The sequence below is a fragment of the Rattus norvegicus genome, chromosome 8 (assembly GCF_021556685.1).
Source record: "Rattus norvegicus strain SHRSP/BbbUtx chromosome 8, alternate assembly SHRSP_T2T, whole genome shotgun sequence".
Taxonomy (NCBI): Eukaryota; Metazoa; Chordata; class Mammalia; order Rodentia; family Muridae; genus Rattus; species Rattus norvegicus.
The window spans coordinates 96,852,850-96,878,843 of NC_141541.1; positions in this window are offsets into that span (position 1 = coordinate 96,852,850).

Genomic DNA, 25,994 nt, shown 5'->3' on the forward strand with positions numbered 1-25,994 from the left:
GAAGTTTCAGTAAATTCCAAAACTCTGAATACAGAAATTCCTGATCTTTTGTTTCTACTTGGCTCCCAGGATATCAGCTTCCAGGCACAGAATTCTACCCTGAAGATGGATATGCCTCCCTGAGTTATCCAACCATATCAGGAACAAAGGCCCGAAGACACTAGCATGAAGGTTTCCAACAACCCAGAAGTCCCTCTGCAGCGAAGTCCACCAGTAAAATCCACCCAGGAGCACAGGGTCCATTAGCTTTTCAGAGCCCTACACTAGACAGTTGTCAGTCAGCTATGGGGGGTTCAGGAAGAAGAGGGACCTCTCAAGGTTGGCACAATGTGTGCCCCATGCAGCCCCAGCTCTTGGTTAATGAGTGCAAGAAGAGGAGTGGGAATTCAAGATTACCTGAAGCTACGTGGGAGACTAAGACATCCTGTCAAAAAAAATGATAAAAATAAAATAAGGGTTCAGTGCTGACCTGGAAAGAAAGAAAAGAGGGGATGAAACCAGAGTGATGTCATTGAAAAGATATTAAACGTATTAAAAGAGAACAGGTCACTAATTTTTTTGAAAGAAATATTCACATAATGAGTAAGCATGTTTTGGAAATTAACAGCCCAGTAATACAAATGAAAAATTAAAACTTGGTAGGAAATTTTGAGAAAAATCAGAAGCACCTCAAAACGATCCAAAGATAGAAGATAAAGGAAAAGAAGAAGCAATGTGAGGAATGTCCTTGGACGTCCGCCATCCGTCCAAATAATAACCACCTCAGAAGGAGGGGACAGAGAGAAAGGGAATCATTGAAGAAAACTTTCCTGAGCCAAAAGAGAAGTTCCCAAATTTAGAAAGCCTTGTGACCACCATGATAGATGAAAATAAACCCATCCACCCAAGTATGTCATCGTGAAAGCTCGGAACCCTGTGGTAAAAGGGAAGAGCACAGGCTCCCGAGTAACATGGGTCTCCACTAACGGACAAAGATCTTAACTAGCATCAAATTCTCCACCCCATCACCTCAGACTTCAGAACAATGCCTTGGAACGTCAAAGGGAAAAAACTATTCCCAACTGCTTCCAGTTGCTGGGATAGACAGAGCCAAGAGCAACTTAGAGAAGGACCAAGTTGATTTGGATTACCTCCATTACTGAGGGACGCCAAGGCTTGACAGGAACCCTGACAGGAGCCTAGTCGTAGGAACTGGAGCAGATACAGTAGAGGAACACTGTTTACTGCCGATGGTTTGTTCAGCTTGCTTTTTTTAACACAACTCCAGACCACCTCCCCACGGTGGGTTGGTCCCCCCACATTAATAATTACTTTTTAAAAAAGAATCTCACAGACATGTTCCCAGGCCAACCAGGTGGAGACAATTTCCAAATGAAGTGCCCTCTTCCCATGTGACTAGTTTCTGTCAAGTTGAAAAAAACTAATAAATTCTATACCAAGATAAACACGGTCAGGTGTGAGAAGTGTTCTCATCCGTCCTTCCATAGTTCCTTTCCTGAATAGGTCCTTTCCACTTACCTTCTCTCAGAAAAGGTTGTGATCAGCAAAAAAGGACAGGTAAGTTAAGGTCTATTCAGAAAAGAAATGCATATTAGTAAGAATGAGTGGATTTCAGCTCCAAGCCGCAGCAAGAGAGAATCATTGAGCATAGCATTGAACAGAAAACAACCAAAAATAACACTGTAATCATGAAGGGTGGAAAGCTAGACACAGATGCGTGTCTAGCTATACTAAGAACTTTCCCCAAAACGGATTTCAGTTTTCACTGAGATGGAGAAGGAAGAGAAGGAGGGAAGGATGGATGGAAGGAAGGAAGGAAGGAAGGAAGGAAGGAAGGAAGGAAAAAAGGAAGGAAGGAAGGAAGGGAGGAAGGAAGGAAGGAAGGAAGGAAAGAAAAAAGGAAGGAAGGAAGGAAAGAAAAAAGGAAGGAAGGAAGGAAAGAAAAAAGGAAGGAAGGAAAGTAAGAAAAAAGGAAAGAAAAAAGGAAGGAAGGAAGGAAGGAAGAAAGGAAGGAAGGAAGGGGAGCGGGGAAGTAAGCTGGAGGGAGGAGAGAAAAGAATCTTAGCTCTGGGAGGAGATGACTATGTTAATTTGCTTCCCTGCAATTATTTCATTAGCTATATGTATACCAAACATCATCTTACGTGCCTTAAATATATATAAATATTTACAAAACATAAATATCTAAAAAGAAACACTATACATGCATGGTTCATTTATATGAAGTTCTAATATGAGAAATTAAATGTGGCTTTTGGAATCAGTCTACAGCAAAACTCTAAAACAAAGTAAAGCCGGAACGTCACCATTCAGAATGACACATGCCCTTGGCATAGGAAGGAAAGCAGTGCGATGAGAGCTGCACACAGGAGGTGAGAATGAGGCACCTCACAGCTGCTGGGGCAAGTGACCCTACTGAACTACAGTAGTAAGAGTCAGTCCTCTGTGAGTTTATAATGCACTTTGCCCATAGACGACATTGAGTGCACAATGAATTTCGAGACAGTGAACTACCTCAGGCAGTTGTCTTCCATTTGTATAAGCACACAGTTGTCCTGAAAGCCGGCTTCATGAGCTCTCCATCCTGAAGCAATAAAGCACTCTGTGAGTGCAGCTCATTAGCCGAAGGAACCCCATGTCCTGTTTCTAGAGCCCAGAATCCCAAGGCAGAGTCCAGCATAGCCTTGTGTTCAAGTCCCCGTCCTGCAGTTCTGCTTGCACCTGGGCTAGCCATCAGCCCCCTCTCCCATCTTGTTGAAGTGGGAGAGAACTTGGCCTGAACACTGCCATCGTATAGAACATGTGTCATCATAAATTAATATAGTAATTGTATAAAAATAGGACAACAGCACCCAAGATGTTGAGAAGCATGAGTGACCATATTTGAAATGCACTAGTCAAAGAGGCCTGCCTACCCACCATGAGCCATGGATGTGGGGAAAACATCCAGAGGCCTGCCTGTCTTACGGTCTGCCCACACACTACAATGTGCAGGTAGGTGGTGGATGGACTGGAGAGATAGAGAAGCACTGTGACAAGAGGCAGAACTAGAGTCTTGAGGGTAGTGAGGAACAACCTGATGCTAGTAGCTTCTGAGGCCATGGTGAAGCCACATCTGGATCCATGGCCATGAAGAAGCAGGGGTCTGTGTCAATGTCTGTGGCCCATGTTACCACCAAAGGCCATGCAGACATCCTTAGTCTGAGCTCCCACCGGGGACCATGGTGATGTTCCAATGCTATGCAGAGCTAACCTCACTCATTGGCTTCATAGCCTCCCAACCTGGGAGTGGGCCCTGCATCTCACCTGGGCAGCACAGTAGAGCTGGCCATGGTGGCCTGGATATGAGTGAGCTGGCCCTAAGGGCATGAGAGCAAGGGAGCTGGTCCTGCCCCTTGCTAGCTGCAGCACTGGGTGAGCTAGCTGGGACAGTACTAGAGAGCTAGCCCTGGTGGTATGGGTGAGGGAGAGCTGACAAGCTGACCAAGTCATCTACCACCCAAGCCCAGATTCAGGCTTTGAGTTGGCCTTCCACAGCATCCATCCCATCTATGAACTGCTGGAGAGCTGATGGGGCCCATCCCGCAGATCCAAAGCTGTAAGACCTCCATGACAGAGGACAACAGGGTGGATATCCAAGAGGGGTCCCAGTGAAAATCCAGTATGGATTGTGTAGCAGAAGCCAGAAGCCTTGAACCAGACAAATGACTTACTGCAATGAACATTAGCAAGTAAAGATGTCTTACTTGGACAAAGGGGTAAATATACTCTGTGACACACTGTGGCAAGCTGCAGCTTCCACAACAAGATGTTTGCTGCTTTTGCTGCTGCTGTTGTTGTTGTTGTTGTTGATGATGATGACGATGATGATGATGACGACGACGATGACGATGATGGCGACGATGTTTTCTTTGTGGGGGAAGTCGCAAGAGCAGAGAACAAATATGAAGGCAGATATGAAGGGGCAGGCAGGTGAGTGGGATTGAGGTATAGCATATGAAATTCACAAATAATCAATAAAAATTTTTAAAAATACACTAGTCAATATTCCTATGTTATCTCTAGTCAATCAATTTAGGAGCATTAGAGGCAAAGGAGATGAAAGACAGAGAGAACATAGATTAATTTTTAGAGCTAGTGAAAAAGGCAGAATTCACTTTAACACCGAGTAATATTGCAGAACTCCCATTCTAGCGTAGAAAGTCAGCAGTTGCGTAGAAGTGTCTTAGAATGTTATATACACTCAGCACTCCATACACAGAAGTCAGGCTTGTGAGATGTCTTTACAGTCTCCAGGACTGAAATCTAAATTTTATTCCCAGGATCCACATGGGAATAAAACCCCTAAGTTGTCCTCTGTCTCCACATTTCCACACTCATGACACTGCACCTGAACACAAGTACACATGCACAAGCACACACAAAATTTAAAAAATTAACTCAGGGTGCTATGAAATGCAAACTTCTAGACTTGACATGGCTACTGTGAACTCACAGTAGCTACGGCTATCTGCCTAAGGTCTGAGCAAGATAATCCAAGCAAGCTTCTAGCACAGATGCAGAAGGTGCTCTCCTATCCTATCTCCACAACTTACTCTTACTGGGGAACTATCCACAGTTCATAGCCACTGGGGGAGATTTTTTTCTTAATGTATAACCAGTGATAGACTCCTCATGCTCCAGTGGATGGCCCCACATCCATGAATATATGAGCTGCACTAACTGGACTTACTGGTTAAAAAAAAAAAAAGAACATGAAGGTAGGAGTTCACGTTGAAGAGGATTTGGGGATAACTATGATTGTGTTTGATTGTATGCATATCTGAAATTCTCAAAAATAAAGAAAAACTAATATTTTGAAAAGGCCAAAAAAAAAGTTGGTTCCTATCTAAAGGCATGAAATAATTTATTTGGGGGAAATTCGCAGCAAGAAGGAAATATCTAAATTAATTAATCTGGTTTGAGTGAGTAGTTCAGATCTTAGACCTAAATCCCAGTACAAAATATGAACGTTTAATACCAAGCTACAGTTTAAAAACTTTCCTTATTCCTAACGAGTGCGCTGCAGTTTCTTCAGCTCACACATTAGTACTCTTGCGTGCTCTGTAGTTTTTAAAAATGAGCCCCTGATTACAATTCACCATCCAGAACTTTACAGCTAGAACTTGAAGAAAATAGAGTTTCTGCCAAAAGAGCTTCCTGCCCAGGTGCTGAACCAATTAACTCTCAAGCAATCAGGCAGCCAAAGCCGGAATGGTGATTTTTTTTTCTGCAGTGCTACATGTAAGGAGACAGCTTGGAAAAATAAAAATGAAAATTTGCTTTCATAACCAGGAGTGTTTAAAATCCTGAGAGACTGTTTGAATGCCCAGGTGGAATGCACTGAACCCCGAAAACTCCCTAGTGCTCTGATAGTTAAAATCTACCCAGTCAACACCAATTTTTTTCCTTAAATGTAAAAAGGAAGAAAGAAAACATTTTCTACTATAATGAGTAATTTGTCTGTCCATACATAGTTAGCTGCATAAATAGTCACCCTTGTAAGAGGAATTACTTAAACATGACATTGGCTACTGAAATATTTCAGCCAACTGGAACTTCGAAATAAGAATTCCAACCATAACTTCTTTTTAGAATAACAAGAGGCCGGAGAGACGGCTCAGTGGTTAAGAGCACTTGCTGCTCTTACAGAACAGGGTTCGCGTCCCAGCACACACACACACACACACAGAGGCTCACGACTATCTGTTAACTCCAGTCCTTGTGAATCCGGTGCCCTCTTCTGATTGCCATAGGCATCAGGGACACGTATGGTGCACATCCACGCAGGCAAAATGCTCGCACACATAAAGTAAAAGGAAATGAATCTTCTAGAAGTCTTTTAAAAAGTAAATAAGAAACTCGCCAACTCCTGGCAGCATTCCATATTAGACAAGGTAACATAGTGGTGTTTTTCTTAACCTTATGTATATAATATTTTTATTAATTTTTCAGAACTTTATACATTTATACAATGTCTTTTGAACATATTCATTCCCTTCCCCTCCCCTCTCCCTTCTAATCCTCATCTCCCCATCCCCTCCCTTCTTCGGGTTTTCTCTTTTTTCATTTTACTAACCCACTGAATGTAATTTGTGTTGCCTCTATTCTCACAGATATGGTCAACCTAAACCTGATGCTATTTTAATAATATCACAAGGTATTACTTTAAATTTCTTACAAATAATGACTTCATGTTTACAGAAAGGCAGGAGATTGTGAAATCTGATGGTCATAGGGAATATTTGGATTCTGAAGCAAAGGTTCCAGGCTTCTGTTACATGGAGGATCCAGATTTACCAGTCATAGGAAACATCCCCCTAAAATGACCCCACTTGTGGCATTGGTTGGCCACTCCCACGATTTCAATGCCACTTGAAGAAATGCCCAATATCCTTAGCCATCAGGGAAATTCAAGTCAAAATGACTCTAAGAATCTACCTTCACCTGTCAGAATACCTAAGATCAAAAACACAAGCAACAGGGAATATGGAGCCAGGGGACACTCCTCCATCGCTGGTGGGACCGCAAACTTGTACAGCCATTTTGGAAATCAATATGACTATTTCCTAGAATATTTGGAATCAATCTACCTCAAAACCCAGCTATACCACTCCTGAGTATATATACCCAAAGGACACTCCATCGCACCACAAGGACTCTTGTTCAACTATGTTCATAGCCACTTTATTCATAATAGCCAGAAACTGGAAACAACCTAGATGTCCCTCAACTGAAGAATGGGTAAAGAAAATGTGGTACACTTACACAACGGAGTATTAAATATCAGGTATTAAAAACAATAGCATCAAGACTGAACCCCAAGTGAACTAGACTGTTGGGGGGAGGGTGGCAATGCGGGGAGGGTTGGGAGGGGAACACCCATAAGGAAGGGGAGGGGGAGGGATTAGGGGGATGTTTGCCCGGAAACCGGGAAAGGGAATAACACTCAAAATGTATATAAGAAATACTCAAGTTAATAAAAAAAAAAAACAATAGCATCATGAAATTTTCAGAAAAAATGGATGGAACTAGAAAAAAAGTCATCCTGGGTGAGATAACCCAGGCCCAGAAAGACACAAGTGGTATGTTCTCCTAAGTGGACATTAGCTGTAAAATTAAGGATAACCATGCTACCTATCATCCACAGACCAAGAGAACCTACATAACTAGAAGCGCTCAGGCAGGCTCATATGAATCTCCCTGGGAAGATGAAATAGAGTAGGTACCATGGGTAGAGGATGTTGGGGGAAATGGGAACAAGAGGGATCAGGTGGTAGGAGGAAGGAGGGAGAGACTACTTCAAGAAACAACTGGAATAGGGGGACGGGCATCTCAGGGACTAGAAATGGAATCTATCAAGATGACCCTAGCTAAGGCTCCTAGCAGTAGGGGATGTAAAGCCTAAACTGGCCATCCTGTAACCAGACAAGACTTCCAGTGGAGGGATGAGGTCACCAATCTAGCCGCATAACCTTTGACCTACAATTTCTATGGCCTACAAGATGTCCTGGGGTAAAGGTAGCACAGAAAGTGTGGGGGTGGCTAACAGATAACTAGTCTAGCCTGAGACTCATGCCATGAGAGGGAGCCCACCTCTGACACTGCCTGGAAGACTTGAACCCAGAATCTGGATAGCCCAGAGACCTAGGATAGAACCAAATACATTGGGGAAAAAACATAATGAAGAGAAGTTTAGGTCTCAAATAACACAGTTATCCAGACACTAGTTAAGACTCCTCATTTGGCTATGTTTTCTCAGAGATGTTTTCACAGCCTAAGAAAGCCACTTGCTTTGCCTATGCACAAGGAGATGTGAGATTGGTGTTAAAATCCACCCATTCATCTCATAAAACTGCAAAGCTTCTGTAAGGCAAAGGACACTGTGGTTAGGACAAAACGGCAACCAACAGATTGGGAAAAGATCTTTACCAATCCTACAACAGATAGAGGCCTTATATCCAAAATATACAAAGAACTCAAGAAGTTAGACCGCAGGGAAACAAATAACCCTATTAAAAAATGGGGTTCAGAGCTAAACAAAGAATTCACAGCTGAGGAATGCCGAATGGCTGAGAAACACCTAAAGAAATGTTCAACATCTTTAGTCATAAGGGAAATGCAAATCAAAACAACCCTGAGATTTCACCTCACACCAGTGAGAATGGCTAAGATCAAAAACTCAGGTGACAGCAGATGCTGGCGAAAATGTGGAGAAAGAGGAACACTCCTCCATTGTTGGTGGGATTGCAGACTGGTAAAACCATTCTGGAAATCAGTCTGGAGGTTCCTCAGAAAATTGGACATTGAACTGCCTGAGGATCCAGCTATACCTCTCTTGGGCATATACCCAAAAGATGCCTCAACATATAAAAGAGACACGTGCTCCACTATGTTCATTGCAGCCTTATTTATAATAGCCAGAAACTGGAAAGAACCCAGATGCCCTTCAACAGAGGAATGGATACAGAAAATGTGGTACATCTACACAATGGAATATTACTCAGCTATCAAAAACAACGAGTTTATGAAATTCGTAGGCAAATGGTTGGAACTGGAAAATATCATCCTGAGTGAGCTAACCCAATCACAGAAAGACATACATGGCATGCACTCATTGATAAGTGGCTATTAGCCCAAATGCTTGAATTACCCTAGATCCCTAGAACAAACGAAACTCAAGACGGATGATCAAAATGTGAATGCTTCACTCCTTCTTTAAATGAGGAAAAAGAATACCCTTGGCAGGGAAGGGAGAGGCAAAGATTAAAACAGAGACTGAAGGAACACCCATTCAGAGCCTGCCCCACATGTGGCCCATACATATACAGCCACCCAATTAGACAAGATGGATGAAGCAAAGAAGTGCAGACCGACAGGAGCCGGATGTAGATCTCTCCTGAGAGACACAGCCAGAATACAGCAAATACAGAGGCGAATGCCAGCAGCAAACCACTGAACTGAGAATAGGTCCCCCGTTGAAGGAATCAGAGAAAGAACTGGAAGAGCTTGAAAGGGCTCGAGACCCCGTAGGTACAACAATGCCAAGCAACCAGAGCTTCCAGGGACTAAGCCACTACCTAAAGACTATACATGGACTGACCCTGGACTCTGACCCCATAGGTAGCAATGAATATCCTAGTAAGAGCACCAGTGGAAGGGAAAGCCCTGGGTCCTGCTAAGACTGAACCCCCAGTGAACGTGATTGTTGGGGGGGAGGGCGGCAATGGGGGGAGGGTTGGGAGGGGAACACCCATAAGGAAGGGGAGGGGGGAGGGGGATGTTTGCCCGGAAACCGGGAAAGGGAATAACACTCGAAATGTATATAAGAAATACTCAAGTTAATAAAAAAAAAGAAACAAAAAAAAAAATAAAATAATTGTCATGCTGACAAAAAAAAATCCACCCATTCTTTCAAAGGAAACTTAATAAGCACTACCACGTTTTGTTGTGTATTGTGATTGGTTCAGATTGGACAGAAACTACATCAGGAGTATCGTTCTAATAAACACTTGAAGTCTGAAGGAGAAAATTCTAGTGGACAATTAAAGTGAGGAATATCTGGAAACTTGTAAGAAAATCTAGCTGCTCCTGCTCTAGTAGCAACAGGAATGAAAACAATGGGCAGATGTCAACATGAGAAGTAGTGTCTGCAAACAGAAGAGTGATTACAGCAATGGGTTTTGTGGGTCGTCCGGTAGGAAGGCAGCAGAAGGTTAGAGAGATAGGAAGCCAGAAGAGATAGAGGGGTGGAGGAATTATGCATGCACTTGCACCCACTATTCCACCTTACTTGGTAAGCAGTCATCAGGAACTCCTCCTCTCGCTCTTTGCACTGGCCAAGCCCAGGTGCTGCTTATGAAGGCTGAGAAGGAGCGAGGAGAACATGCAAGCAGGTACGTGGTTCTGAAGTACTAATATTACACAGAGGGTAAAGGAAAAAATACCCAAGAAGCAAAGGAAAAGACTAATCCATTAGCAAGGGTTAACAGAAGTCATGATAGTAAGTTGCAAATACTCAAACCCAAAAAACATGACCATTTCAGGTCTTACTCATGTTCATATTTCTCACATTCGCTACATAACATAAAAAGCTGCTGTACACGGGAACCATGGCCTTCAGCTTCCACGGGCTTCCGGTGGCATGAATTAAGTCTTCTGCTCCACCTGAGGGCACATTACTTTAGAGTCAGTCAAGTCAAAGTGTGCCTTTTCTCCAATTTAGATATTTTTTCTAACTAGTTAAATTTTGAACTAAACTGGAAAATACTGACCACTCAAAAACATGCAAAGTTGCAATTTGGAAATACCTTGGATTCTAATATTTATTGCTCCTGTAAAGAGTTTGGACGAGACTAATGTAGCTTCGTATTTCACCTTATACCATGCTGATAGATATGAAAGACAGCCCTCACCCTGAGATTCTGAAAGGACAACGTAATCCTTTGACTCTAACAAATTTAAACTGTCAATGTGGGTGATCAGAGGAGAGCTCAGTCTGACATCCTGTACCACTGGCCATTCTGTATCAGTACTCTCACCTATGCTGATGTGGGAGTCCAGAAGGGAACAGGATCAGGAATTGTACCCAGTGCAACTGAAAACTGATTTGTGCCAAAAGCATTACAAAACTTGGACTTCACAACTCCACCGATTGCCTCTTAATGCTTCCTAACTGCCTGCCCTCCTTGTCAGAACACAGGGATTCTGGGTGTTTAAACCTAGATGCTCGACTCGGTGCTCTCTTGAAACACAGATTTACAGCTGTCATTTCTGAAGCCCCATACAGCCACTCTAGTTTCCACATAGAATCTTTTCTCTCAGAACTGCCAGCCAGCATGTGTTGAGAGAATAGACATCAAATTTAGCAACTACTCAACTTCAGTCTTCCCTTCTCTTAAATGTGACAGGTCCTACAGACCCAACAGTGAGTAAAGAGACCTGGAGCCTAGACTCCAGTCCCGGCACTGACAGCAAGAGGTGGGGCTTGGAAGCATTAAAACTGAATGAGTTTTGAACAGTATGGACAAACCTGGAGGGCATTAACTAAGTGACATAAGCCAGGCACAGAGAGCCAAGGACCACATGATCTCACTTTAATAAGCAATCTAAAGCCTTGAACTCTGAGAAGCAGAGAGTAGGTACTGGTTCCCAGAGCCTGGGGGTGGGTAGAGGCTGGGGGATGGTGACATAGTCGTCAAAGAGTACGAATTCCAATTAGACAGGAAGAAAAGGTTTCAGAGGTCTATAAAACAGTATGGTCACCATTGATGATAAAAATAGTGCATATTTCAAAACTGACAAAAGATTTAAATGTTCTCACTACAGAAAGACATGTTGGTGAGGTGATGGTGTGTAATTAGCTTGACAATTCCTCTAGATTGTGTCTGTTTTTGTTGTATTTGTTGTATAGAAAAAGACCACATCACAAGCCAGGAACATATTTTATAATTCTTATGAATTAAATAAATTTAATAATCCTTGCTCCATAAAATGAGGAGCAACACGGAGCTTGGGATTGAATATTGTAAGCTTGGCTTCATGTGTGTTGAGTCTGAAGTAACAAGGATGGGAAAGGGGGCATATCCAAGTGGAACCACCCCTGCAAGTCTCTCTCTCTCTCTCTCTCTCTCTCTCTCTCTCTCTCTCTCTCTGTGTGTGTGTGTCTCTCTCTCTGTCTCTCTCTGTCTCTGTCTCTGTTTCTCTCTCTATGTATCTCTGTCTCTCTCTCTTTCTGTCTCTGTCTCTCTCTGCCTCTGTCTGTATCTCTCTCTCTCTCTCTCTCTCTCTCTCTCTCTCTCTCTCTCTCTCTCTCTGGTGTGTGTACATGGATATATTAATCTGACCATTATTACCTTACTAGCATGATCACTATGAATGATCACCATCAAAATTCCTCCAAGGACTCCTCCAAGCCAGGCTCTATGCTGAGATCCTCACATGGACATAGGCATTTGCCAATAGGTGGCCAAATCCATTAAACATATTTCTGTGTGACTGCAGTTATAGCACAATAGTATAATATCATGTTAATTGAAGTATGAGGGAGATACAGAATACACATAAGTTTTTCTGTTGATATCCACAACAGAGTGTTGGTGAATAAACCTATTGTGGGCAGGGCATCCGAACAGCCTCAGAGCTAGGGAATGGCAGACCCAAAACGAAGAGCAGACAGAAGCTTTATTGATAATAAAGCAGGGGTCTTGAGGAGACAAAGTTAAACAAGTATATGTGTCAGTGGCTATATGAGTATGAAAATAACACAAAAGAACAGCCTCTCAAACCTGAAAGATATGAGGACATTTCCTCCTGACACTTGATTTCATTTGGTGAAGATATCAAGGCTAGACCTGAAGTTCCTGATGTTTGCACTTTCGAAACAATGTTGACTTGAGTGAGGGGTGAAATTCTGACACTGTGAACTGATGAACTAGTATGTCTGTATATGAAAACTGGAACTCTTTTAGATGTGACTCTAGAACAGGCTGCAGGTGGACAAAGCAGGAACCAACAACGTCATTCCCATGTCCACCTGCACCGCCAAGTACCTCACACCTTCCCTCTTCATTGCATTGTCCCTTTACATCAGTGCTTCCCGTCCTTTCTGCCGTGACCCTTTAATACGCTCCTCATGTGGTGGTGACCTCCAACCATAAAATTAGTTTTGTTGCTATTTCATAACTATAGCTTTGCTACTGTTATAAATCATAATGTAAGTGGCTCTGGATATAAAGGTTTGCCAAAGAGGTTGTGACCCACAGGTTGAAAACCGACTGCTTTACATGAAGGTAAGTCAATCTACATGAGGATTTGTTTCAGCCTCTGTTCAATCTTCAAATAACAAAAATAAAATTATGGTCCAGACATGGCAATACACATCTGCTATCCCAGCATGGGAACCAGAGGCATGGGGCTCCTTGTAAGGACAAGGACAGCATAGTCAACATATCAAGATCTAGGCTAGCCAGTGCTTTATAGGAATACCCTGCCTTATAAAAAGAAAATGATAACAGAATATAACTTTGTCTAGGTGAAGAACAAATGAACACTATCATGCTTGTCTTCCTTACTTCCGGCTAACCCTGCTGACCAATCTCTTGAACGGCACCCTCTAGGGAAGAAGCTTCCCACAGCCCCTTCCATGAGTGCCCTCCAGTCTTCTTGGAATTGCTTTGGCCACTTGCTTCCTTACACCATGCCCACTTGGGGCCAGCTAGTCTATGGCTTTCTCTGACCTCCCTTACCTGCTTGCAGGCTTTTCCTTTACAGCTCCTTCAGATCTAGAGCCATGCCTAACTCCAACAATAGACTCCTTCCTCCTACCATGCTCACAGGAACACTGCTCCCCTGACTGAGTCTGACACAGTAATTGAACACCTTGTCTCTTCACACTGATCAGCAACAAATCCAAGTATCCCCAGAAGCAAAGGGATGCCCTACACTAACTAGAACAAACTCAGTGGTTCACAAAAACAAAGAGAAAAGTGCATTAATCATCATTAATCGAAAGACAATTGACATTCAAATGAGCTTTCATCCAGGCTCAGTGGTTGTTTGAATGAGCCTGGCCCCCATTGACTCATAGACCAGAATGCTTAGTTACAAGGGAGTGGAACTGTTTGGGAAGGATTAGGGGTATGGCCTTGATAAAAAGAGGTGTAGCCTTGTTGGAAGAGGTATGTTACTTTGAGTGGGCTTTGAGTTTCTGAAAGTTCATTCTCCTCCCCTATCCTTGCTGCCTAAATATCAGGATGTAAAGCTTTCAACTACCACTCCAGTGCTATGCCTTACTGCTTCCTGCCATGATGATCAGGGACTAATTCCCTAGAATTATAAGCAAGCCTCACTTAAACGCTTCCTTATATCAGTTGCCTTGGTCATGACACTTTATCATAGCAATAGAACAGTAACTAATATGCTCAGTAATGTGCTTTCAAAAAGACTAATATCCCTAACTAGCTAGAATGCTGTAGGGCTTTAAAGGGAACACAACCAAACTCAGAAGATGACTCAGTAGGTAAAGGCCCTGCCACTAAGTCTGGGGACTTGAGTCTGATCACCGAAACCCACACGGTATAAGAACCGACTTCCAAAAGTTGTCCTCTAACCTACACATATATCATAGTACATGGTACATGTTACATGGCAGACACACACACACACACACACACACACACACACACACACACCCGTGTTAATGGTAAATGTGTATATCCTCATGCACACACAGCATGGTACATGTGTACTTATAAATACACACATACACCATAGTACGTATACACATGCACATACAATAAATAGAAATTCAAGAAATTTTAAAAGCAAAAGAAAGATGCAAGTGGTAAACTGAGAAAGACTAAATGCTATTGAACATCTAAAATGAGCTCAGGGTCTTCAAACTTATGAGTTAACAGGGTCACCAACAGAAAAAAGTTTAGTGAACTATATCACCATGCCTTAACTGTGTCTATTAGAGCATGACTAAAGCAAAAGCTGAAAGTAAAAAGTCATTAGTCACAGATAAAATAGAATATGACTATCATTTCTAACAAATAACAAGGAACAGTGCACTGCAGACAAAGGTATTTGCAAATGATGATCTTTTTTTTTTTATTATTAACTTGAGTATTTCTTATATACATTTCGAGTGTTATTCCCTTTCCCAGTTTCCGGGCAAACATCCCCCTCCCCCCTCCCCTTTCTTATCGGTGTTCCCCTCCCCACCCTCCCCCCATTGCCGCCCTCCCCCCAACAGTCTAGTTCACTGGGGGTTCAGTCTTAGCAGGACCCAGGGCTTCCCCTTCCACTGGTGCTCTTACTAGGATATTCATTGCTACCTATGAGGTCAGAGTCCAGGGTCAGTCCATGTATAGTCTTTAGGTAGTGGCTTAGTCCCTGGAAGCTCTGGTTGCTTGGCATTGTTGTACTTTTGGGGTCTCGAGCCCCTTCAAGCTCTTCCAGTTCTTTCTCTGATTCCTTCAACGGGGTCCTATTCTCAGTTCAGTGGTTTGCTGCTGGTATTCGCCTCTGTATTTAATGATGATCTTTTATCCCTCTACCTCCAAGTTACCACATTCATAGATGGTGATATGAGCTTACTGGAAAGATGCAAGACCAGAGTCAACCTGAGAGAGCCTGGTACAGGAAATATCTCTGCCCTCACAAACAACCTCTAGGAACAAAGCTCCCTACAGTCTTCCACAGCAGTGGGTCGAGATCCTTAGGAGTACAAAAGTCACAAGAGCATCTGTTATCAAGCTCATGTCTGGGGCCTAATGTCTTTCAAGGAAGCAACTGGCCTTGTGCCAGAAAAAAAAAATGATGCTTACCCAGAGAAGAAGAAAAATGAGCTGTTTCTGAATTTCTCTCTAAGTCCCGTGGTTGTACAGAAGGTTGCTTCTGACCCTTAGAAAGTAGCTCTCTTGAGGCCTTTGTACTGCCTAACCACTGTTCCCTGACCCTCAGTTCGGAGTTGGACCAGAACAAGCAGTTAACAGTTCATTCCCAGTACCCATGCTCTCCTTGCACATGTACCCACACGGGTTCTCCTGTCACACATCACCTCTTGCTCATCCACTCAACCAGCTGACATCAGTAGTCTAAGGATCACTTCTCTTCAAATCTGTCCCACCCGCACAGAAAAAAATTAGCAGTTAATGTGTTTTCCTAGAATCCTGTGCTACCTCAACAAACAGGGTGATATTCTAAAGGAACCCTCAGTTCAAAGACAAAGTCAGCACTGTTTCAACAAACCCATACAAATAAATATTTCCAAAGGTCAAGTCCAAAACGCAAGTTCAATTGTCTCTTACAATCCCATCAATAAACTATTTCAGTTGAATAGATTATTTCCCTTATAAACTCACTGTGCCATTAACAAGACTGTATATGGAAAGGGTTTGCACCTCTCCCACTACACAAGGCTCAAAAGATTGCATTGCCAATATGATCTACACAATTCCAACAGCAGCTTTAAACATAGAGAGAACAACCCTAAAATGTACACAGAATCCAAAAGACATCAAGCAGCCAGGACCATTGAATTTTTAAAAGGTTGGAAACATAACTTTCTGATTTCAGATTATGTGCATTTACAGTTCAGAAACAGAAAAAGTGCCTGCCTTCATGCACAAGGCCCTGTGTGCATGTGTGTATGTGTGTGTGTATGTGTGTGTGTGTGTGTGTGTGCAATAAACTATAACAGTAAATAGTAAAGGGGTGATATTGTGCTGTCATAAAAACAAACATATAGAGAGCTCAAAAAATAAACCCAAGCATATATTGTTAAATAATTTTTGTCAAGGGTGCCAGGAATGTGCATTAGGAGAAGGATTTGCTGTTCAACAGGTAGAGCTAATGGAGAAAAGGACGTCCACATGCAGAAGAATGGCAGTGGACTTGCCTTACACAAAAGTAGACAACTGATTTAAAGATTTAAATATAATGTCTGAAACCATAAAAGTCATAAACAAAACTGGAAGGAAATGCCCTAGTAGGAAGGAATGCTCTGGCATCTGTCTTAGGAATGATTTTTCTAGAGATGTACCCAAGGCTAAGGCGATGTGGAAAACGGGGACCATATCAAATGAAGGAGTTTTTGCACATAAAAAGAAAGATCAACACTAATATGTAACCTAAGGAGAGAAAATGTTTACAAACCATATATCTGAAAATGAGTTAATATCCAAGTGATGTAATATTTTCCTTCAACTCAACATTAAAACAAAAATCCAAAACAGCTCAGCTAATCCTGAGCAAAAGACTAAAACAGGAATTTTTCCAAAAGGGATGTAGAAATAGACAGCGGGTCTAGGGAAATTATTCAGTGTCACACTAATCATCAGAGAAATGTGATTCAAAGCAAAATATTACTGCACAGCTAGACAACAGTTAGGATGGTTGAAGAGAGAAAGAGAGAGAGAGAGAGAGAGAGAGAGAGAGACAGAGACAGAGACAGAGACAGAGACAGAGACAGACAGAGACAGAGACAGACAGAGACAGAGAGACAGAGAAAAGTGAGAGAACATAGTCAGAACAGAGAGGAAGGAATGGAAGGGTGGAGGGAGGAGAAAATATGACGGCTATCTTCTTCCTATCAGGGTTGCTCTCCAAAGGAAATAAAATCACTATATCTCAGCAATATCTGCAACCCCATGTTCCTTGACACACTGTTCCCAAGCATCAACAAATGAAAAGTCCTATGCATCACTAAAAGGTATGAATGGACAAAGAAAATATATATGCACAATGGAATACTATTCAGCCTTCCAATAAAGGAAAATTCTGCAATTTTCGATAGCTCAAAAATTATAGGTAGAGGACATACTAATTGAAATAAACCAAATACAAAAGACAAATACACTCAAATATTAAATCTAAAATAGTCCAACTCAGATAAGCAAAGGACGGAATGGTGTGTGTCATGGGTAGTGGGGGTAAGGGTGAGTTAGTCAGACTACGAAGGCTTTACATGGTAATTAGAGAGCTAATGGTAAGCCTGGTGACTAACTTCAAACTTATTCAGGGTAAACCTCAAGTGTTTCTACCACACATAAAAATGAGGAAGGCAGGCATGCAGGCAGACAGACAGACAGACAGACAGACAGACAGACAGACCTATCTGTGACCTCTACTTCCCATAGTTCACTGATAATACAACCTAATGCATTCTCTAGGTCTTCAACGGTTTTCATGGACTAAATCAGAGATAAGACAAACCTCACGGCATCCCTGTCCTTCCAGCTTCTTTCTCCCCAGCCTGGGCTTCCTCCCCTCACTCCCCAATCTCGTTCCAATCAGCTAATATAAATAGGCCCCACTGATTATGGGGTTGAATCATACTACCCCAAAAGGCATGCTGATGTCCTGATCTACACTAGCTACAAATGTGACCTGACATGGAATTATTTTGCAGGTTTACCTGAGTTAAGATGAAGTTATGATGTTCTTATAAGAGTAGAAAAGAACAATGTGAAGACAGCTACACACAGGGAGAGTGAAGTGGAAACATAAGAAGCAGAGGGACTGTCACAACCCCTGCCAGCCAAGCTACACCAAGGCTGGTCAAGCACCACTAAATGCCCAGAACAGACAAGGAAGAACTCAACCCAAAGGAACAGTGGACAAGCTGACAGCTTGAGTTTTAGCTTCCTGACTCCAGAAGTTTGAAATAAATGCCTGTAACTTTAAGACATTAGTTATGGAAAGAAGCCCACCGATCTGAAACCACACCTGTCCTGGGATGATACGCGTCCACGCTGTTTCACGATGCTACCTTCCACATTATTGTTAACCACAGAGCGTTAACAGGCAGAGCAGAAAACCCTGCTCACTCTGGGGATAAAAGACTAGGTCAGGAGACAGACTTATTTTCTGTTATTTTTTCAAAATATGCCAACTTTGCAAATGATATTACCATGGGTATTCAGCAGGCTCATTATTCTCAGAGATAAAAAGGCTTGAGTTCGGATGGAGGCATGGGACAGAACCAGACACGAGTCGGGAATTGCCAGTTCTGACACCTTCGGAGTGATGTGTTCAAATATCACCTCAATATCAAATCCAGATAAGCCGGGAGGTCTCTCCCTCTCCAGAGGCAGGCATGGAGAAGCATGCTTTTCCAGTTAGATGCCAAGGTCACCCATGAGTACTTTGGCAGAGCTGTGGGGAGAAGTTTCATAGCACCTGCCTACATGTGTTTGGCCCAGTGCCCTCTCTCCATTCTCTCTGATCTGAAGTATGTTCAGTTGCAGCTTTGGTAAGAGCAGAACAGTCGAGCTCCTGCCACCAGACTATTTCTACTTTGTAAGGCCAGACCATACTCAACATTGTGGTTGATCCTCAACTATGACATCCTATCTAATTTATCTTCTTGGACGAACACAAGGGGAAATTCATAGGTAGCTATGAACATATCTTGCTCCAAAACTGATTTCTTATTTCTTTCCACTTCTCTATAAGAACAGAGAAGCCACTCTGATTTGAATCATTTTCCCCTCTTTTTCTAAGCTTTTTTCTCTCTCATTCTCTCGGGTTTGGCCCTTTCCTATGATCCAGGCTGCTGACTTTACTGGTTCAGCCTTTCCTGCCTCCCCTGACGAGCAGGGACCATAGGCACCAGCACAATGCCAACCATGACATCAGAGACTGTTCTTCCGAATACCATGTTCCTTTGACATTGTATTTTTCACATCACCGCTATGGGCTACACTATGAGCTATGAGGAGGGTAAATATTTGTGTATTAGCTACTGCTGGCCATGTAACTGTGAGTTTTCAGCCATATAACTGTGAGTGAGCTTTTCAGTCTTTCTATGCTTTGGTGTCTACTTTCCATTTATAAAATTAAAACATTAATGCTGCCTCCCTGTGAGGGGCTGCAGTTCTTAAAATGCACAAAAGTCTCACACTGTGGACTGAGTTTCCCAGCCTCACCCACCCCACCCCTTCCCTGCTGTCTGTGCTAAGACCTGACGTTGACAGTGATTGATTGATTGATTGATTGATTCTTTTCTCATATATTACATCCCAACTACAGTTTCCCTCCCTCCTCTCCACACACCCCACAGATCCACTCCTCCTCTATTTCCCTTCAGAAAAGAGCAGGAGAGGAAGACAGAGACCTGCAGGTACCACACCATGCAGTGCAGGCTGAGAAAGACCCACACCGACCTGCCCCACCCCTTACAGCGCAGGTAGACTATAGATACGCAGAGCCCAGCCCACTACCACACAACCTGCGGCAAGAAGGAAGAGATGTCCACAGACCTAACTGCATTCACACAGGCGGCTGTAAACACTCAGAGGCCTGCTCAATGCCATGCCACACAGCATAGTCCTACCAGCCACGTGACCTTTCTCCTGAAGGAGCTACTATATAATATGCAAGTGTGCAGTAGACAGATGGGCGGGAAAGAGACGCAGAATGGTTTGAGCATTATGAAGAGAGATGGAACAGGAGACAGGAGGATGGAGGGTGATAGCTATCTGTTGTGAGTAACCATTCCTGTCACCTGAGTCTCAACCAGTGCTGCTGCTGAGGCCCATGTCTGGATCCCTGGCTATGCAGTGGCAGGGGGTCAATGTGAGTGTCTGTGATGCGTATTATAACTAGAGATCCTAGAGACTTCTCTGTCTGGGAACCTGCCAAGGACCACGTGGATATCCAGGGGCTGAGCAGAACTGGCCCCGCCCCTCACTGGCTGCCATGCTCTGGGTGCAGTTGAGCCAGCCGGCCTGAGGGTGTGAGCACAGGGGAGCTGGCTCTGCCAGTCATGAAGTGGCCTGGGCAGGGGTTGAGTACCACTCATCTCTTCACCCTTCCTCACCATCTGAGGTAGTTGGGAGAGCTGGCCTTGGGGTCATAAGAGCAGAACTATGCTTGCCTAGAGCTGTCCCTGATGGCAAAGGCATGGATGAGCCAGCTGGGAGGTTGTGAGAGCCAGAGAACTGGGCCAGCCTCTAGAGTAGGCTTTGAACCTTGACTGGGAAGCACAGTGGTGCTGGCTCTAGAGGCCTGGGTTTGGCTGAGCTGGTCCCAAAAGCATGAGAGTAGAAGAGCTGACCCTGCCCCTTGCTGATGGAAGCACGGGTGGCCTAACTGGAGCAGTGCTGGAGAGCTCGCCCTGTGGTGCAGATAAGGGAGAGCCGGCACGGGCTCAGCTGCCACCCAGGCCCAGACCCAGGGCTTTGAGTTGGCCCACCCCAAAGTCTACATCATCTGTGAGCTCTTGGGGCGTATGAGTCAGTCCTGCCGATCTAAAACTGCAGGATCTCCATGACACAGGAAAATAATAGGCTAACTGGGAAGAGGATCCAGTACTGATGGTGCCACAGAAGCCGGAGAGCTTGAACTGAACCAATGACTCATTGCCATAAACATTTGAAAGAGAAAGTATATGGACAGAGAGGTAAACTGTAGGACAGACTGACACACCACGCCTTCAACTCTGAGATGTTTTCAGTGTTTTGTTTTTTTGTTTGGTTGGTTTGGGGTTGTTTGGTTGAATGGTCTGTTTGTGGGTTTTTGTTTGGTGGGGTAAGATTGCAAGGGGAGAGGGCAGATATGAGGGGACAAGGAGATGAGTGGGATTGAGGTACATGATATCAAATTCACAAAGAATCAATAAAAAGTTTTTTAACAGCATAATAAGCTACAATAAGACTAGGCTCATACCCTCATATCAAGGCTGGATGAGGTGATCCCAATAGGAAGAAAAGGGTCCCAAAAGCAAGCAAAAGAGTCAGAGACAGCATCCACTCCCACTGTTAGGCTCCCACAAGAACACCAAGCTAGAAAACCTTAACATATATGCAGCAGACCTAAGTCAGACCCATACAAGGATTCCTGAGTGTCCCTTCAGTCACTGTGAGCCCCTTAGAACCCAGTTTAGTTAATGCTGTGAGCCATGGTCTTATGACCTTGACCTCTCTGACTCCTACAGTCTTTCCTCCCCGTCTTCTACAGGATTTTAAACAAAGATTGAGCTGATTTCTGAAGAACTGTTTTGGGCTATATTTCTTATAGGCCAAGCAGAAGTCTCTGAGGCCTGATTTCAAGCTTTCTGGGGATGGGTAGGAATGGGTGAATCAAAAAGACAGTCATCTTTTTTTTGCCCGGTAAAAATAATAGCCCAGTCAACCCCATAACTTCATGATGACCTTATTTTTCCATAATGAATTGTCTTCATGAAAAAGATATACAAGCACATGATGGATGGGTCATAACCCAGCTCTTCTAGTATCTATGTGTTACCCTGTTGTTCCCTGCCTCCTACTACCCTAGGACTCGGTAATTAGAGATATCTCTCTCTGTGCTAATTGCACTTGAGTATGTCCTAACTTAGGCTCCATTACAAAAAATAGCTGAAAACTTTAGCCTAGCTCATTGTAGTTTCAAGTCTATTGTAGGAGTGAAGGTCTTTATGTATGACTGCCTCAAGGGTTACCAAAGCATTATGCTGCTTCACATCAACTACCCTCTGGACAGTGTCATCTTTGGCTTCCCTGGCCCTCAAAAAAACGTATACACATGACTTAAATCCTGGTCAATATCATATTCTGTAGCAATCAAAACCTTCCTGTAGGTTCTAAATGTTGACTAGTCCTTGCTTCCTTCGGGTCTTTTCCAGTTTCACATTTGATATAAGAAAGTTGTCTCTGTTTCATCCAGTGTGATGGCTATTCCTGGTTGTCGACTTGACTACATCTAGAATGAACTACAATCCAGAATTGGAGGGCTCACCTGTGATCCAGTTCCTGAGGCTGGAAGACACAGGCTTCTGACCTGGATCTTCACATGGAGGTCTGGAGGCATTGTGACCATTAAAAGCCTAAGCCTAGGCAAGGAAATGCATGCCTTTAATCCCAAGAGACTGAGGCAAGCAAATCTCTGAGATCAAGATTAGCCTGAGATAAAGCAAGTTCCAGATCCAGGCATGGTGGTACATACCTTTAATCTGAGCCACATCTTCTGCTGGAGGCCTACATAAGGGCATTGGAAGAAGGAAGACTCATTCTTCTTTGCCTGCTTGCATTTAATTGCCAACATCTGTTAGAACCCACCTCTTCAGGATCCCAGCTTATGCAGAAGATGACGTGAAACAATTAGCCTCATGGACTGAGCAACTACCAGACTTTTGGACTTCCCATTCACAGCTGTCCATTGTTGGGTTAGTTGGACTACAGACTATAATCTAAATCCCCTTAATATAGAGAGACATCCCGTAAGTCCTGTGATTCTAGAGAACCCTGACTAATGCACCCAGACTCAACCCATCAGACTACTCAGGCTCTGTTCCAGCTCATAGCAAAAATAAATCCATCCTTGCAAGCTACTACATGAGCTTATCATTACTCCAAGATGTTCAGACAAGGGATATGTCTCTGCACTGCTGTTCAACGTCCTATTACTCCAAGGCGCTGTGCGATACTTGTCCCCACAGCTTCCACCTCTACAAAAGTCTTCCTTGTTGCTTCGCAGAAGAGCTTCAACCTTGCCTTTGAAGCTTTGATTGCAGCCAGCAGCAGGACTCCAAGAAAATGAGGCTGTTTAAGAAATGATTGCTAAGAGAGCAAATGTTCTGCTTGTGTGCAAAACAGGAGATTTTATGTAAGCAAATAATAAAAAAGGAGCTCAAGGACATTGGATTATTCCAGACGCTGGCCCAGAATAAGATGTTGACTAATGGAGAAAACGCAGTCAGGATGGAGGGAGGAACAGTGGAACAAGAAAATGCACGGGGGGATACACAGCTTGTGAGAGGCTGATAGTCAAGCAAGGTACATGCTACCATTCTTACCTTGGGGTTTTCTTTCTCTTTTTTAGAAATATTAATCTCAGGATGCAATGGATGCTCATGTTCTCTTAACCAGTGGTTAAGGATGAAGCCAGTTCCTCCAAAGCAAAGGTATCATGTATAATACATTTGAAATTTTCAAAGAAGTATCAACACTTTCACCACACTAAGACTGATTAATCAACTCAACTGAGATAATATTGCAAAAAGTGTTCCAGTGGCAGGGTAACTCATCACACTGACACCAATTATTATTGTTGATCCAGCAGACCAAACTTCATTCATATGTGAGGGAGTCATGGCAACCCTTTCTAAACAGGAGGACAATTCCCCAACTTCAAGCATGACAATAGTGTATTTGCTGGCAAACATTTCCCAGAACATTCATATTTATCTTGGAATGAATTTTTACCAAAACTCACATACCCTAGTTTGTCATCCCTACAGCCCTCTGTCCCTTTGCTGGTAAAGCCACTCTACTATTTCCAAGGAATAACAGAAATGGGTGGAGGCATAGGAGTGGGGAGCTATCATTTCATTACTACATTTAGGACTCTAGCTTCAAATAGAACTTAAAAAATACTAAGTTATCAAAATGGCCAGCATTTCTTCGATTTAGAATTAGTATAACTAAGATGGTTAAAATTGCAATTTTACAGAAGAGGGAGAGAGAGAGACAGACAGACAGACAGACAGAGAGAGAGAGAGAGAGAGAGAGAGAGAGAGGATAAAGGAGAACACACTGCTTCAGTCCTAAAATTTTCAAGTCCCAGCTCCCTAGGAAAAATTAAATGTCTAGAGAATGAATAAAAAGCTGACAAGGCATAGGCTGACACACCTTTAGATAAAGTGTCAACCATGGGACCCATGCCATGACTTAAATGGGAACGCAGTCTATGTGTCCTCTTCAGGAACCCAGGCCTGGGTTGTAATCATAAGATCAGCTTCATTGTTGTTACAGAGGGAAACAGGGAAGGAGAGAAGAGCAAATCACTGAGAAGTGCCTCTGTACTGAGATTTTTTAATTATTACATAATTGAGGTATGATCAACGTTTTTTTAAAAAAACCTGTAGATACTAAACATGCTCAACCTATTGAGTTTGGAAGCGTAGAGGGTGTTAACCTGGGAAAATGATCCTTACAAGCCATATCGGGTACATAGGCATCAGTACCTAAGGTTGCCTGCCTTTGTTTTAATGTTATAGGAGCATTTAACTCAACAGCGCTGGAGCGCAGCTCGGTCGTAAAGTGCTTTGTTTGCACACATGAGGACATGAGTTTGATCCCCAAAACCATGTGAACAAAAGTTAGGCATGATGGGATAAACTTGTAATCCCAGCACTGGGGAAGCAAAGACAGGCAGATCCCTTAGGATCCCTGGCCAGTCAACCTAGCCCATCTAGGTAGTCTCAGGTCAATGAGAGACCCCATCTGAAAAAGAGAAAGAAAAGAAATAAAACTGACTGAGGAATGACACCTGAGACTGTCCCCTGGGCTCAGCTCACAAGAGTATCTACACATACATCTTGGCAGATTTTTAAGTAAACAATTCAGAATTCTTAACCATGCACAACACTGTACAGTAGAGCTCCAGGGCTCACTTGACTTCTGTGACTGAAACACTGTACCCTTTGATCCATACCTCACCAGCACAACCTGTTAAAGTGAGTTTTTGATATGGGTTACCTAAGAGCGCTTGCCTAAAGTATTGCTTCTAAGAGAAAGAAAAGAAGTGCAAAGGAGAAAGAGAAGTCTGAGTTCAATTTCAAATGAAGAACCACTCTTCATTTTTATTTATCCTATAGCAAGTCAGTGTACCAACACCACCAAAAATCTAGAGGAAACTTTAAAAACAAAAGAAACAAAACAAAACTAGTGGTTGAAACTTTGTTCTGAAAAAATACAAAACAGTTCTCTCCAAAAGAAGAAAAAGAGGAGGAAGAAGAAGAGGAGGAGGAGAAGGAGGAGGAGGAGGAGGAGGGAAGGAAGGAAGGAAGGAAGGAAGGAAGGAAGGAAGGAAGGAAGGAAGGAAGGAAGGAAGGAAGGAAGGAAGAAAGCGCGGGCCAGCAAAAAAGACCCACAGAAAAGTCCAGAACAACTTGACACCAGAAAGGTTCTACAGCAACAACAACACCAGAGTTATTCAGGCTATAAATGTGCATCCAGGTTCTGACATCTGCAGTTGTGTTTTGAGAAATTGCAAGATGCAGAGGCAGAAGGTGGAAGAGAAACACAGCTCATTGCCAAGATCCAGACAGGACTTGCCAAGAACAAACACACTCTGCCTCCTAGGAGATTCCGTCCTGCCAGAATGCTAGATAATTTGATGGCAAAATGTAGTGCCTGCATACTTATCAAGGACTGTTAGCAAAGCCAGAGCAACACATTAACTTCAATAATGTGTCTCTTGGATGTCAATCACAACATCAGATCAAACTGTAAGCTGACTACCCTCGCTCCTGTGATAGTCAGGGGGCACTCCTGAGTTTTTCTGAACAGGAGTCAGTAGATATTTTCTATGAGGGGTTAAGAAGCAAATATTCCATGTTTTTCAGGCCATTTCATCTGTCAAAACTAGTCAACACTGGTATACAGTGACACAGTTTTTGTGATACAAAAAAAATCCATATATCACATGTATGATAGAACATGACT